Here is a 12,447-nt window from a genome sequence, read left to right on the forward strand (position 1 = left end):
GATGATGAAAGGGCTTTCTACGGGTAAGGATGGCAAAGGGTGGCAGTGACGGAAAGTCAGGCAACCTGTCCTGTCCGTCTTTTTGTATCGTGAATTGGAAAGACTGCAAGGGGGAGGGGAGTTGCTTGCGCCCTAAAGGAGGAGTTATTCAGATTCATTGCAGTGGGGGGCGGCGGCTGCAAAACGCACCATTCTTCTTGTTTTGGCTCTGCAAAGCAGCCTTTTCAAGGGTTGGCTTGGGTGACAAAATGTCTTGTGTAGGCGTGGGTTTGTCTCCCTCTCGCTCTCTCTCCCTAAGATGTGTCCGGCATAGGCCAGGGTGCCACTCGAGGCCCAAACCAATTCTGGTTATCGCTTCTCGGCCTTTTGGCTAAGATCAAGTGTAGTATCTGTTCTTATCAGTTTAATATCTGATACGTCCCCTATCTGGGGACCATATATTAAATGGATTTTTAGAACAGGGAGATGGAAAAAGAGCTTGCTCTGTCCACTCCACGCATTGACCTGGTATTGCAGTACCTCCAGGAACGGTGCACCCCTTCTTAACCCAGTTTCCAAAAGCAGAACTCAATTCACCTGATTCATATTAGCCCGATTTAATGAATTGGAAGAAAGCATACGTCTTCATATGCACCTCAATTTGGCCCATTCACTTTTCACACTTCCTCCTTTTGTTTTTTATCTTTCACACTTTTGACTTTCTTTATTCATCCAAATAGCAAACTCATCACCACTCAACCTGACCAACTCGGCTATGTCCCCGTGCTGCAGTTCTCTGTCTTATCTAGATCATTTGCAATTGAATGGAATAGATCCCTTTTGGACAAAGTGGATTCACCTGCTGCTGCAGTGACCACAGGTGTGATAACATCTAGAATTGGCATCTGGTGCGATCTCTCCGCTTCCACTCCAAAGAAAGTTACCTGTTTATTCCTATCATGCATTGGTTTTTGGGGTTTTCTTTGAGTAATGATGATCTCTTTAGTAGTCTGTTGGCGCCCTCTCCTGGAGGAATAGTTTGCTTGCTCTTGGACATTCTAAAAGAGAGGTCATGATAGACATTGAGCTTCTGAGCTCAATTGGGGACAGTCATGGGTGATGAATGTTTGCAACCTACTGCGAAGCCTCATACCGCAATATAAGGAACGTCAAATACTAAGAAAGGGCGGCCTATGAAAGAATTACTACTTTCAATAAGTACACTTAAACGGCTAATTGGGAATAGAAAAACTGTAAAAAGCCCTCTGAGAAAGCCCCCCTCTAACCTTTGATAGTAAGCTTTTCTGTAGTCTGCCTGTTGATGTATTTTCCGTTTGAACTGTGCACAACATGAAGAGACGGAACACTGGCGGCTTGTCACAATGCCCCCCGATGACATCACAATAGCGCTGCTGCCTAGAAAACAAGCTGCGCAGAAGAAGTTGTTCTTTGGGTGGGAGGGTGGGCTAGTGGAAGGAGGGGGCAATCTCTTTTTTTCCCGGGTGGTAGGGGGATGACAGGAGAAGGGAAGCGGGTGGTGAGAAAGGTACAGAGGGCAGGGTTTGGGGGCTGGGAAGGAAAGGGAAAAGATTAGGGTTTGGGGATGATGAAAGGGCTTTCTACGGGTAAGGATGGCAAAGGGTGGCAGTGACGGAAAGTCAGGCAACCTGTCCTGTCCGTCTTTTTGTATCGTGAATTGGAAAGACTGCAAGGGGGAGGGGAGTTGCTTGCGCCCTAAAGGAGGAGTTATTCAGATTCATTGCAGTGGGGGGCGGCGGCTGCAAAACGCACCATTCTTCTTGTTTTGGCTCTGCAAAGCAGCCTTTTCAAGGGTTGGCTTGGGTGACAAAATGTCTTGTGTAGGCGTGGGTTTGTCTCCCTCTCGCTCTCTCTCCCTAAGATGTGTCCGGCATAGGCCAGGGTGCCACTCGAGGCCCAAACCAATTCTGGTTATCGCTTCTCGGCCTTTTGGCTAAGATCAAGTGTAGTATCTGTTCTTATCAGTTTAATATCTGATACGTCCCCTATCTGGGGACCATATATTAAATGGATTTTTAGAACAGGGAGATGGAAAAAGAGCTTGCTCTGTCCACTCCACGCATTGACCTGGTATTGCAGTACCTCCAGGAACGGTGCACCCCTTCTTAACCCAGTTTCCAAAAGCAGAACTCAATTCACCTGATTCATATTAGCCCGATTTAATGAATTGGAAGAAAGCATACGTCTTCATATGCACCTCAATTTGGCCCATTCACTTTTCACACTTCCTCCTTTTGTTTTTTATCTTTCACACTTTTGACTTTCTTTATTCATCCAAATAGCAAACTCATCACCACTCAACCTGACCAACTCGGCTATGTCCCCGTGCTGCAGTTCTCTGTCTTATCTAGATCATTTGCAATTGAATGGAATAGATCCCTTTTGGACAAAGTGGATTCACCTGCTGCTGCAGTGACCACAGGTGTGATAACATCTAGAATTGGCATCTGGTGCGATCTCTCCGCTTCCACTCCAAAGAAAGTTACCTGTTTATTCCTATCATGCATTGGTTTTTGGGGTTTTCTTTGAGTAATGATGATCTCTTTAGTAGTCTGTTGGCGCCCTCTCCTGGAGGAATAGTTTGCTTGCTCTTGGACATTCTAAAAGAGAGGTCATGATAGACATTGAGCTTCTGAGCTCAATTGGGGACAGTCATGGGTGATGAATGTTTGCAACCTACTGCGAAGCCTCATACCGCAATATAAGGAACGTCAAATACTAAGAAAGGGCGGCCTATGAAAGAATTACTACTTTCAATAAGTACACTTAAACGGCTAATTGGGAATAGAAAAACTGTAAAAAGCCCTCTGAGAAAGCCCCCCTCTAACCTTTGATAGTAAGCTTTTCTGTAGTCTGCCTGTTGATGTATTTTCCGTTTGAACTGTGCACAACATGAAGAGACGGAACACTGGCGGCTTGTCACAATGCCCCCCGATGACATCACAATAGCGCTGCTGCCTAGAAAACAAGCTGCGCAGAAGAAGTTGTTCTTTGGGTGGGAGGGTGGGCTAGTGGAAGGAGGGGGCAATCTCTTTTTTTCCCGGGTGGTAGGGGGATGACAGGAGAAGGGAAGCGGGTGGTGAGAAAGGTACAGAGGGCAGGGTTTGGGGGCTGGGAAGGAAAGGGAAAAGATTAGGGTTTGGGGATGATGAAAGGGCTTTCTACGGGTAAGGATGGCAAAGGGTGGCAGTGACGGAAAGTCAGGCAACCTGTCCTGTCCGTCTTTTTGTATCGTGAATTGGAAAGACTGCAAGGGGGAGGGGAGTTGCTTGCGCCCTAAAGGAGGAGTTATTCAGATTCATTGCAGTGGGGGGCGGCGGCTGCAAAACGCACCATTCTTCTTGTTTTGGCTCTGCAAAGCAGCCTTTTCAAGGGTTGGCTTGGGTGACAAAATGTCTTGTGTAGGCGTGGGTTTGTCTCCCTCTCGCTCTCTCTCCCTAAGATGTGTCCGGCATAGGCCAGGGTGCCACTCGAGGCCCAAACCAATTCTGGTTATCGCTTCTCGGCCTTTTGGCTAAGATCAAGTGTAGTATCTGTTCTTATCAGTTTAATATCTGATACGTCCCCTATCTGGGGACCATATATTAAATGGATTTTTAGAACAGGGAGATGGAAAAAGAGCTTGCTCTGTCCACTCCACGCATTGACCTGGTATTGCAGTACCTCCAGGAACGGTGCACCCCTTCTTAACCCAGTTTCCAAAAGCAGAACTCAATTCACCTGATTCATATTAGCCCGATTTAATGAATTGGAAGAAAGCATACGTCTTCATATGCACCTCAATTTGGCCCATTCACTTTTCACACTTCCTCCTTTTGTTTTTTATCTTTCACACTTTTGACTTTCTTTATTCATCCAAATAGCAAACTCATCACCACTCAACCTGACCAACTCGGCTATGTCCCCGTGCTGCAGTTCTCTGTCTTATCTAGATCATTTGCAATTGAATGGAATAGATCCCTTTTGGACAAAGTGGATTCACCTGCTGCTGCAGTGACCACAGGTGTGATAACATCTAGAATTGGCATCTGGTGCGATCTCTCCGCTTCCACTCCAAAGAAAGTTACCTGTTTATTCCTATCATGCATTGGTTTTTGGGGTTTTCTTTGAGTAATGATGATCTCTTTAGTAGTCTGTTGGCGCCCTCTCCTGGAGGAATAGTTTGCTTGCTCTTGGACATTCTAAAAGAGAGGTCATGATAGACATTGAGCTTCTGAGCTCAATTGGGGACAGTCATGGGTGATGAATGTTTGCAACCTACTGCGAAGCCTCATACCGCAATATAAGGAACGTCAAATACTAAGAAAGGGCGGCCTATGAAAGAATTACTACTTTCAATAAGTACACTTAAACGGCTAATTGGGAATAGAAAAACTGTAAAAAGCCCTCTGAGAAAGCCCCCCTCTAACCTTTGATAGTAAGCTTTTCTGTAGTCTGCCTGTTGATGTATTTTCCGTTTGAACTGTGCACAACATGAAGAGACGGAACACTGGCGGCTTGTCACAATGCCCCCCGATGACATCACAATAGCGCTGCTGCCTAGAAAACAAGCTGCGCAGAAGAAGTTGTTCTTTGGGTGGGAGGGTGGGCTAGTGGAAGGAGGGGGCAATCTCTTTTTTTCCCGGGTGGTAGGGGGATGACAGGAGAAGGGAAGCGGGTGGTGAGAAAGGTACAGAGGGCAGGGTTTGGGGGCTGGGAAGGAAAGGGAAAAGATTAGGGTTTGGGGATGATGAAAGGGCTTTCTACGGGTAAGGATGGCAAAGGGTGGCAGTGACGGAAAGTCAGGCAACCTGTCCTGTCCGTCTTTTTGTATCGTGAATTGGAAAGACTGCAAGGGGGAGGGGAGTTGCTTGCGCCCTAAAGGAGGAGTTATTCAGATTCATTGCAGTGGGGGGCGGCGGCTGCAAAACGCACCATTCTTCTTGTTTTGGCTCTGCAAAGCAGCCTTTTCAAGGGTTGGCTTGGGTGACAAAATGTCTTGTGTAGGCGTGGGTTTGTCTCCCTCTCGCTCTCTCTCCCTAAGATGTGTCCGGCATAGGCCAGGGTGCCACTCGAGGCCCAAACCAATTCTGGTTATCGCTTCTCGGCCTTTTGGCTAAGATCAAGTGTAGTATCTGTTCTTATCAGTTTAATATCTGATACGTCCCCTATCTGGGGACCATATATTAAATGGATTTTTAGAACAGGGAGATGGAAAAAGAGCTTGCTCTGTCCACTCCACGCATTGACCTGGTATTGCAGTACCTCCAGGAACGGTGCACCCCTTCTTAACCCAGTTTCCAAAAGCAGAACTCAATTCACCTGATTCATATTAGCCCGATTTAATGAATTGGAAGAAAGCATACGTCTTCATATGCACCTCAATTTGGCCCATTCACTTTTCACACTTCCTCCTTTTGTTTTTTATCTTTCACACTTTTGACTTTCTTTATTCATCCAAATAGCAAACTCATCACCACTCAACCTGACCAACTCGGCTATGTCCCCGTGCTGCAGTTCTCTGTCTTATCTAGATCATTTGCAATTGAATGGAATAGATCCCTTTTGGACAAAGTGGATTCACCTGCTGCTGCAGTGACCACAGGTGTGATAACATCTAGAATTGGCATCTGGTGCGATCTCTCCGCTTCCACTCCAAAGAAAGTTACCTGTTTATTCCTATCATGCATTGGTTTTTGGGGTTTTCTTTGAGTAATGATGATCTCTTTAGTAGTCTGTTGGCGCCCTCTCCTGGAGGAATAGTTTGCTTGCTCTTGGACATTCTAAAAGAGAGGTCATGATAGACATTGAGCTTCTGAGCTCAATTGGGGACAGTCATGGGTGATGAATGTTTGCAACCTACTGCGAAGCCTCATACCGCAATATAAGGAACGTCAAATACTAAGAAAGGGCGGCCTATGAAAGAATTACTACTTTCAATAAGTACACTTAAACGGCTAATTGGGAATAGAAAAACTGTAAAAAGCCCTCTGAGAAAGCCCCCCTCTAACCTTTGATAGTAAGCTTTTCTGTAGTCTGCCTGTTGATGTATTTTCCGTTTGAACTGTGCACAACATGAAGAGACGGAACACTGGCGGCTTGTCACAATGCCCCCCGATGACATCACAATAGCGCTGCTGCCTAGAAAACAAGCTGCGCAGAAGAAGTTGTTCTTTGGGTGGGAGGGTGGGCTAGTGGAAGGAGGGGGCAATCTCTTTTTTTCCCGGGTGGTAGGGGGATGACAGGAGAAGGGAAGCGGGTGGTGAGAAAGGTACAGAGGGCAGGGTTTGGGGGCTGGGAAGGAAAGGGAAAAGATTAGGGTTTGGGGATGATGAAAGGGCTTTCTACGGGTAAGGATGGCAAAGGGTGGCAGTGACGGAAAGTCAGGCAACCTGTCCTGTCCGTCTTTTTGTATCGTGAATTGGAAAGACTGCAAGGGGGAGGGGAGTTGCTTGCGCCCTAAAGGAGGAGTTATTCAGATTCATTGCAGTGGGGGGCGGCGGCTGCAAAACGCACCATTCTTCTTGTTTTGGCTCTGCAAAGCAGCCTTTTCAAGGGTTGGCTTGGGTGACAAAATGTCTTGTGTAGGCGTGGGTTTGTCTCCCTCTCGCTCTCTCTCCCTAAGATGTGTCCGGCATAGGCCAGGGTGCCACTCGAGGCCCAAACCAATTCTGGTTATCGCTTCTCGGCCTTTTGGCTAAGATCAAGTGTAGTATCTGTTCTTATCAGTTTAATATCTGATACGTCCCCTATCTGGGGACCATATATTAAATGGATTTTTAGAACAGGGAGATGGAAAAAGAGCTTGCTCTGTCCACTCCACGCATTGACCTGGTATTGCAGTACCTCCAGGAACGGTGCACCCCTTCTTAACCCAGTTTCCAAAAGCAGAACTCAATTCACCTGATTCATATTAGCCCGATTTAATGAATTGGAAGAAAGCATACGTCTTCATATGCACCTCAATTTGGCCCATTCACTTTTCACACTTCCTCCTTTTGTTTTTTATCTTTCACACTTTTGACTTTCTTTATTCATCCAAATAGCAAACTCATCACCACTCAACCTGACCAACTCGGCTATGTCCCCGTGCTGCAGTTCTCTGTCTTATCTAGATCATTTGCAATTGAATGGAATAGATCCCTTTTGGACAAAGTGGATTCACCTGCTGCTGCAGTGACCACAGGTGTGATAACATCTAGAATTGGCATCTGGTGCGATCTCTCCGCTTCCACTCCAAAGAAAGTTACCTGTTTATTCCTATCATGCATTGGTTTTTGGGGTTTTCTTTGAGTAATGATGATCTCTTTAGTAGTCTGTTGGCGCCCTCTCCTGGAGGAATAGTTTGCTTGCTCTTGGACATTCTAAAAGAGAGGTCATGATAGACATTGAGCTTCTGAGCTCAATTGGGGACAGTCATGGGTGATGAATGTTTGCAACCTACTGCGAAGCCTCATACCGCAATATAAGGAACGTCAAATACTAAGAAAGGGCGGCCTATGAAAGAATTACTACTTTCAATAAGTACACTTAAACGGCTAATTGGGAATAGAAAAACTGTAAAAAGCCCTCTGAGAAAGCCCCCCTCTAACCTTTGATAGTAAGCTTTTCTGTAGTCTGCCTGTTGATGTATTTTCCGTTTGAACTGTGCACAACATGAAGAGACGGAACACTGGCGGCTTGTCACAATGCCCCCCGATGACATCACAATAGCGCTGCTGCCTAGAAAACAAGCTGCGCAGAAGAAGTTGTTCTTTGGGTGGGAGGGTGGGCTAGTGGAAGGAGGGGGCAATCTCTTTTTTTCCCGGGTGGTAGGGGGATGACAGGAGAAGGGAAGCGGGTGGTGAGAAAGGTACAGAGGGCAGGGTTTGGGGGCTGGGAAGGAAAGGGAAAAGATTAGGGTTTGGGGATGATGAAAGGGCTTTCTACGGGTAAGGATGGCAAAGGGTGGCAGTGACGGAAAGTCAGGCAACCTGTCCTGTCCGTCTTTTTGTATCGTGAATTGGAAAGACTGCAAGGGGGAGGGGAGTTGCTTGCGCCCTAAAGGAGGAGTTATTCAGATTCATTGCAGTGGGGGGCGGCGGCTGCAAAACGCACCATTCTTCTTGTTTTGGCTCTGCAAAGCAGCCTTTTCAAGGGTTGGCTTGGGTGACAAAATGTCTTGTGTAGGCGTGGGTTTGTCTCCCTCTCGCTCTCTCTCCCTAAGATGTGTCCGGCATAGGCCAGGGTGCCACTCGAGGCCCAAACCAATTCTGGTTATCGCTTCTCGGCCTTTTGGCTAAGATCAAGTGTAGTATCTGTTCTTATCAGTTTAATATCTGATACGTCCCCTATCTGGGGACCATATATTAAATGGATTTTTAGAACAGGGAGATGGAAAAAGAGCTTGCTCTGTCCACTCCACGCATTGACCTGGTATTGCAGTACCTCCAGGAACGGTGCACCCCTTCTTAACCCAGTTTCCAAAAGCAGAACTCAATTCACCTGATTCATATTAGCCCGATTTAATGAATTGGAAGAAAGCATACGTCTTCATATGCACCTCAATTTGGCCCATTCACTTTTCACACTTCCTCCTTTTGTTTTTTATCTTTCACACTTTTGACTTTCTTTATTCATCCAAATAGCAAACTCATCACCACTCAACCTGACCAACTCGGCTATGTCCCCGTGCTGCAGTTCTCTGTCTTATCTAGATCATTTGCAATTGAATGGAATAGATCCCTTTTGGACAAAGTGGATTCACCTGCTGCTGCAGTGACCACAGGTGTGATAACATCTAGAATTGGCATCTGGTGCGATCTCTCCGCTTCCACTCCAAAGAAAGTTACCTGTTTATTCCTATCATGCATTGGTTTTTGGGGTTTTCTTTGAGTAATGATGATCTCTTTAGTAGTCTGTTGGCGCCCTCTCCTGGAGGAATAGTTTGCTTGCTCTTGGACATTCTAAAAGAGAGGTCATGATAGACATTGAGCTTCTGAGCTCAATTGGGGACAGTCATGGGTGATGAATGTTTGCAACCTACTGCGAAGCCTCATACCGCAATATAAGGAACGTCAAATACTAAGAAAGGGCGGCCTATGAAAGAATTACTACTTTCAATAAGTACACTTAAACGGCTAATTGGGAATAGAAAAACTGTAAAAAGCCCTCTGAGAAAGCCCCCCTCTAACCTTTGATAGTAAGCTTTTCTGTAGTCTGCCTGTTGATGTATTTTCCGTTTGAACTGTGCACAACATGAAGAGACGGAACACTGGCGGCTTGTCACAATGCCCCCCGATGACATCACAATAGCGCTGCTGCCTAGAAAACAAGCTGCGCAGAAGAAGTTGTTCTTTGGGTGGGAGGGTGGGCTAGTGGAAGGAGGGGGCAATCTCTTTTTTTCCCGGGTGGTAGGGGGATGACAGGAGAAGGGAAGCGGGTGGTGAGAAAGGTACAGAGGGCAGGGTTTGGGGGCTGGGAAGGAAAGGGAAAAGATTAGGGTTTGGGGATGATGAAAGGGCTTTCTACGGGTAAGGATGGCAAAGGGTGGCAGTGACGGAAAGTCAGGCAACCTGTCCTGTCCGTCTTTTTGTATCGTGAATTGGAAAGACTGCAAGGGGGAGGGGAGTTGCTTGCGCCCTAAAGGAGGAGTTATTCAGATTCATTGCAGTGGGGGGCGGCGGCTGCAAAACGCACCATTCTTCTTGTTTTGGCTCTGCAAAGCAGCCTTTTCAAGGGTTGGCTTGGGTGACAAAATGTCTTGTGTAGGCGTGGGTTTGTCTCCCTCTCGCTCTCTCTCCCTAAGATGTGTCCGGCATAGGCCAGGGTGCCACTCGAGGCCCAAACCAATTCTGGTTATCGCTTCTCGGCCTTTTGGCTAAGATCAAGTGTAGTATCTGTTCTTATCAGTTTAATATCTGATACGTCCCCTATCTGGGGACCATATATTAAATGGATTTTTAGAACAGGGAGATGGAAAAAGAGCTTGCTCTGTCCACTCCACGCATTGACCTGGTATTGCAGTACCTCCAGGAACGGTGCACCCCTTCTTAACCCAGTTTCCAAAAGCAGAACTCAATTCACCTGATTCATATTAGCCCGATTTAATGAATTGGAAGAAAGCATACGTCTTCATATGCACCTCAATTTGGCCCATTCACTTTTCACACTTCCTCCTTTTGTTTTTTATCTTTCACACTTTTGACTTTCTTTATTCATCCAAATAGCAAACTCATCACCACTCAACCTGACCAACTCGGCTATGTCCCCGTGCTGCAGTTCTCTGTCTTATCTAGATCATTTGCAATTGAATGGAATAGATCCCTTTTGGACAAAGTGGATTCACCTGCTGCTGCAGTGACCACAGGTGTGATAACATCTAGAATTGGCATCTGGTGCGATCTCTCCGCTTCCACTCCAAAGAAAGTTACCTGTTTATTCCTATCATGCATTGGTTTTTGGGGTTTTCTTTGAGTAATGATGATCTCTTTAGTAGTCTGTTGGCGCCCTCTCCTGGAGGAATAGTTTGCTTGCTCTTGGACATTCTAAAAGAGAGGTCATGATAGACATTGAGCTTCTGAGCTCAATTGGGGACAGTCATGGGTGATGAATGTTTGCAACCTACTGCGAAGCCTCATACCGCAATATAAGGAACGTCAAATACTAAGAAAGGGCGGCCTATGAAAGAATTACTACTTTCAATAAGTACACTTAAACGGCTAATTGGGAATAGAAAAACTGTAAAAAGCCCTCTGAGAAAGCCCCCCTCTAACCTTTGATAGTAAGCTTTTCTGTAGTCTGCCTGTTGATGTATTTTCCGTTTGAACTGTGCACAACATGAAGAGACGGAACACTGGCGGCTTGTCACAATGCCCCCCGATGACATCACAATAGCGCTGCTGCCTAGAAAACAAGCTGCGCAGAAGAAGTTGTTCTTTGGGTGGGAGGGTGGGCTAGTGGAAGGAGGGGGCAATCTCTTTTTTTCCCGGGTGGTAGGGGGATGACAGGAGAAGGGAAGCGGGTGGTGAGAAAGGTACAGAGGGCAGGGTTTGGGGGCTGGGAAGGAAAGGGAAAAGATTAGGGTTTGGGGATGATGAAAGGGCTTTCTACGGGTAAGGATGGCAAAGGGTGGCAGTGACGGAAAGTCAGGCAACCTGTCCTGTCCGTCTTTTTGTATCGTGAATTGGAAAGACTGCAAGGGGGAGGGGAGTTGCTTGCGCCCTAAAGGAGGAGTTATTCAGATTCATTGCAGTGGGGGGCGGCGGCTGCAAAACGCACCATTCTTCTTGTTTTGGCTCTGCAAAGCAGCCTTTTCAAGGGTTGGCTTGGGTGACAAAATGTCTTGTGTAGGCGTGGGTTTGTCTCCCTCTCGCTCTCTCTCCCTAAGATGTGTCCGGCATAGGCCAGGGTGCCACTCGAGGCCCAAACCAATTCTGGTTATCGCTTCTCGGCCTTTTGGCTAAGATCAAGTGTAGTATCTGTTCTTATCAGTTTAATATCTGATACGTCCCCTATCTGGGGACCATATATTAAATGGATTTTTAGAACAGGGAGATGGAAAAAGAGCTTGCTCTGTCCACTCCACGCATTGACCTGGTATTGCAGTACCTCCAGGAACGGTGCACCCCTTCTTAACCCAGTTTCCAAAAGCAGAACTCAATTCACCTGATTCATATTAGCCCGATTTAATGAATTGGAAGAAAGCATACGTCTTCATATGCACCTCAATTTGGCCCATTCACTTTTCACACTTCCTCCTTTTGTTTTTTATCTTTCACACTTTTGACTTTCTTTATTCATCCAAATAGCAAACTCATCACCACTCAACCTGACCAACTCGGCTATGTCCCCGTGCTGCAGTTCTCTGTCTTATCTAGATCATTTGCAATTGAATGGAATAGATCCCTTTTGGACAAAGTGGATTCACCTGCTGCTGCAGTGACCACAGGTGTGATAACATCTAGAATTGGCATCTGGTGCGATCTCTCCGCTTCCACTCCAAAGAAAGTTACCTGTTTATTCCTATCATGCATTGGTTTTTGGGGTTTTCTTTGAGTAATGATGATCTCTTTAGTAGTCTGTTGGCGCCCTCTCCTGGAGGAATAGTTTGCTTGCTCTTGGACATTCTAAAAGAGAGGTCATGATAGACATTGAGCTTCTGAGCTCAATTGGGGACAGTCATGGGTGATGAATGTTTGCAACCTACTGCGAAGCCTCATACCGCAATATAAGGAACGTCAAATACTAAGAAAGGGCGGCCTATGAAAGAATTACTACTTTCAATAAGTACACTTAAACGGCTAATTGGGAATAGAAAAACTGTAAAAAGCCCTCTGAGAAAGCCCCCCTCTAACCTTTGATAGTAAGCTTTTCTGTAGTCTGCCTGTTGATGTATTTTCCGTTTGAACTGTGCACAACATGAAGAGACGGAACACTGGCGGCTTGTCACAATGCCCCCCGATGACATCA

The 12,447-nt window shown here is 46.3% G+C and overlaps 8 non-coding genes across 8 annotated transcripts; all 8 read left to right on the forward strand.

Annotated features, from left to right (window-relative positions):
• The first annotated feature begins 350 nt into the window (after window positions 1-350).
• LOC142273720 (U2 spliceosomal RNA) lies at window positions 351-541 on the forward strand. Its single transcript, XR_012738174.1, has one exon. It is a non-coding gene; the product is annotated as a U2 spliceosomal RNA (small nuclear RNA).
• Window positions 542-1,931: 1,390 nt separating this feature from the next.
• LOC142273843 (U2 spliceosomal RNA) lies at window positions 1,932-2,122 on the forward strand. Its single transcript, XR_012738282.1, has one exon. It is a non-coding gene; the product is annotated as a U2 spliceosomal RNA (small nuclear RNA).
• Window positions 2,123-3,512: 1,390 nt separating this feature from the next.
• On the forward strand, window positions 3,513-3,703 carry LOC142273901 (U2 spliceosomal RNA). Its single transcript, XR_012738293.1, has one exon. It is a non-coding gene; the product is annotated as a U2 spliceosomal RNA (small nuclear RNA).
• Window positions 3,704-5,093: 1,390 nt separating this feature from the next.
• LOC142273913 (U2 spliceosomal RNA) lies at window positions 5,094-5,284 on the forward strand. Its single transcript, XR_012738304.1, has one exon. It is a non-coding gene; the product is annotated as a U2 spliceosomal RNA (small nuclear RNA).
• A 1,390-nt stretch (window positions 5,285-6,674) lies between these two features.
• LOC142273926 (U2 spliceosomal RNA) lies at window positions 6,675-6,865 on the forward strand. Its single transcript, XR_012738315.1, has one exon. It is a non-coding gene; the product is annotated as a U2 spliceosomal RNA (small nuclear RNA).
• Window positions 6,866-8,255: 1,390 nt separating this feature from the next.
• LOC142273727 (U2 spliceosomal RNA) lies at window positions 8,256-8,446 on the forward strand. The gene has a single exon (XR_012738180.1). It is a non-coding gene; the product is annotated as a U2 spliceosomal RNA (small nuclear RNA).
• Window positions 8,447-9,836: 1,390 nt separating this feature from the next.
• On the forward strand, window positions 9,837-10,027 carry LOC142273739 (U2 spliceosomal RNA). Its single transcript, XR_012738191.1, has one exon. It is a non-coding gene; the product is annotated as a U2 spliceosomal RNA (small nuclear RNA).
• Window positions 10,028-11,417: 1,390 nt separating this feature from the next.
• On the forward strand, window positions 11,418-11,608 carry LOC142273751 (U2 spliceosomal RNA). The gene has a single exon (XR_012738202.1). It is a non-coding gene; the product is annotated as a U2 spliceosomal RNA (small nuclear RNA).
• Window positions 11,609-12,447: the final 839 nt, after the last annotated feature.

Source organism: Anomaloglossus baeobatrachus, unplaced genomic scaffold, assembly GCF_048569485.1.
Source record: "Anomaloglossus baeobatrachus isolate aAnoBae1 unplaced genomic scaffold, aAnoBae1.hap1 Scaffold_366, whole genome shotgun sequence".
Classification (NCBI taxonomy): domain Eukaryota; kingdom Metazoa; phylum Chordata; class Amphibia; order Anura; family Aromobatidae; genus Anomaloglossus; species Anomaloglossus baeobatrachus.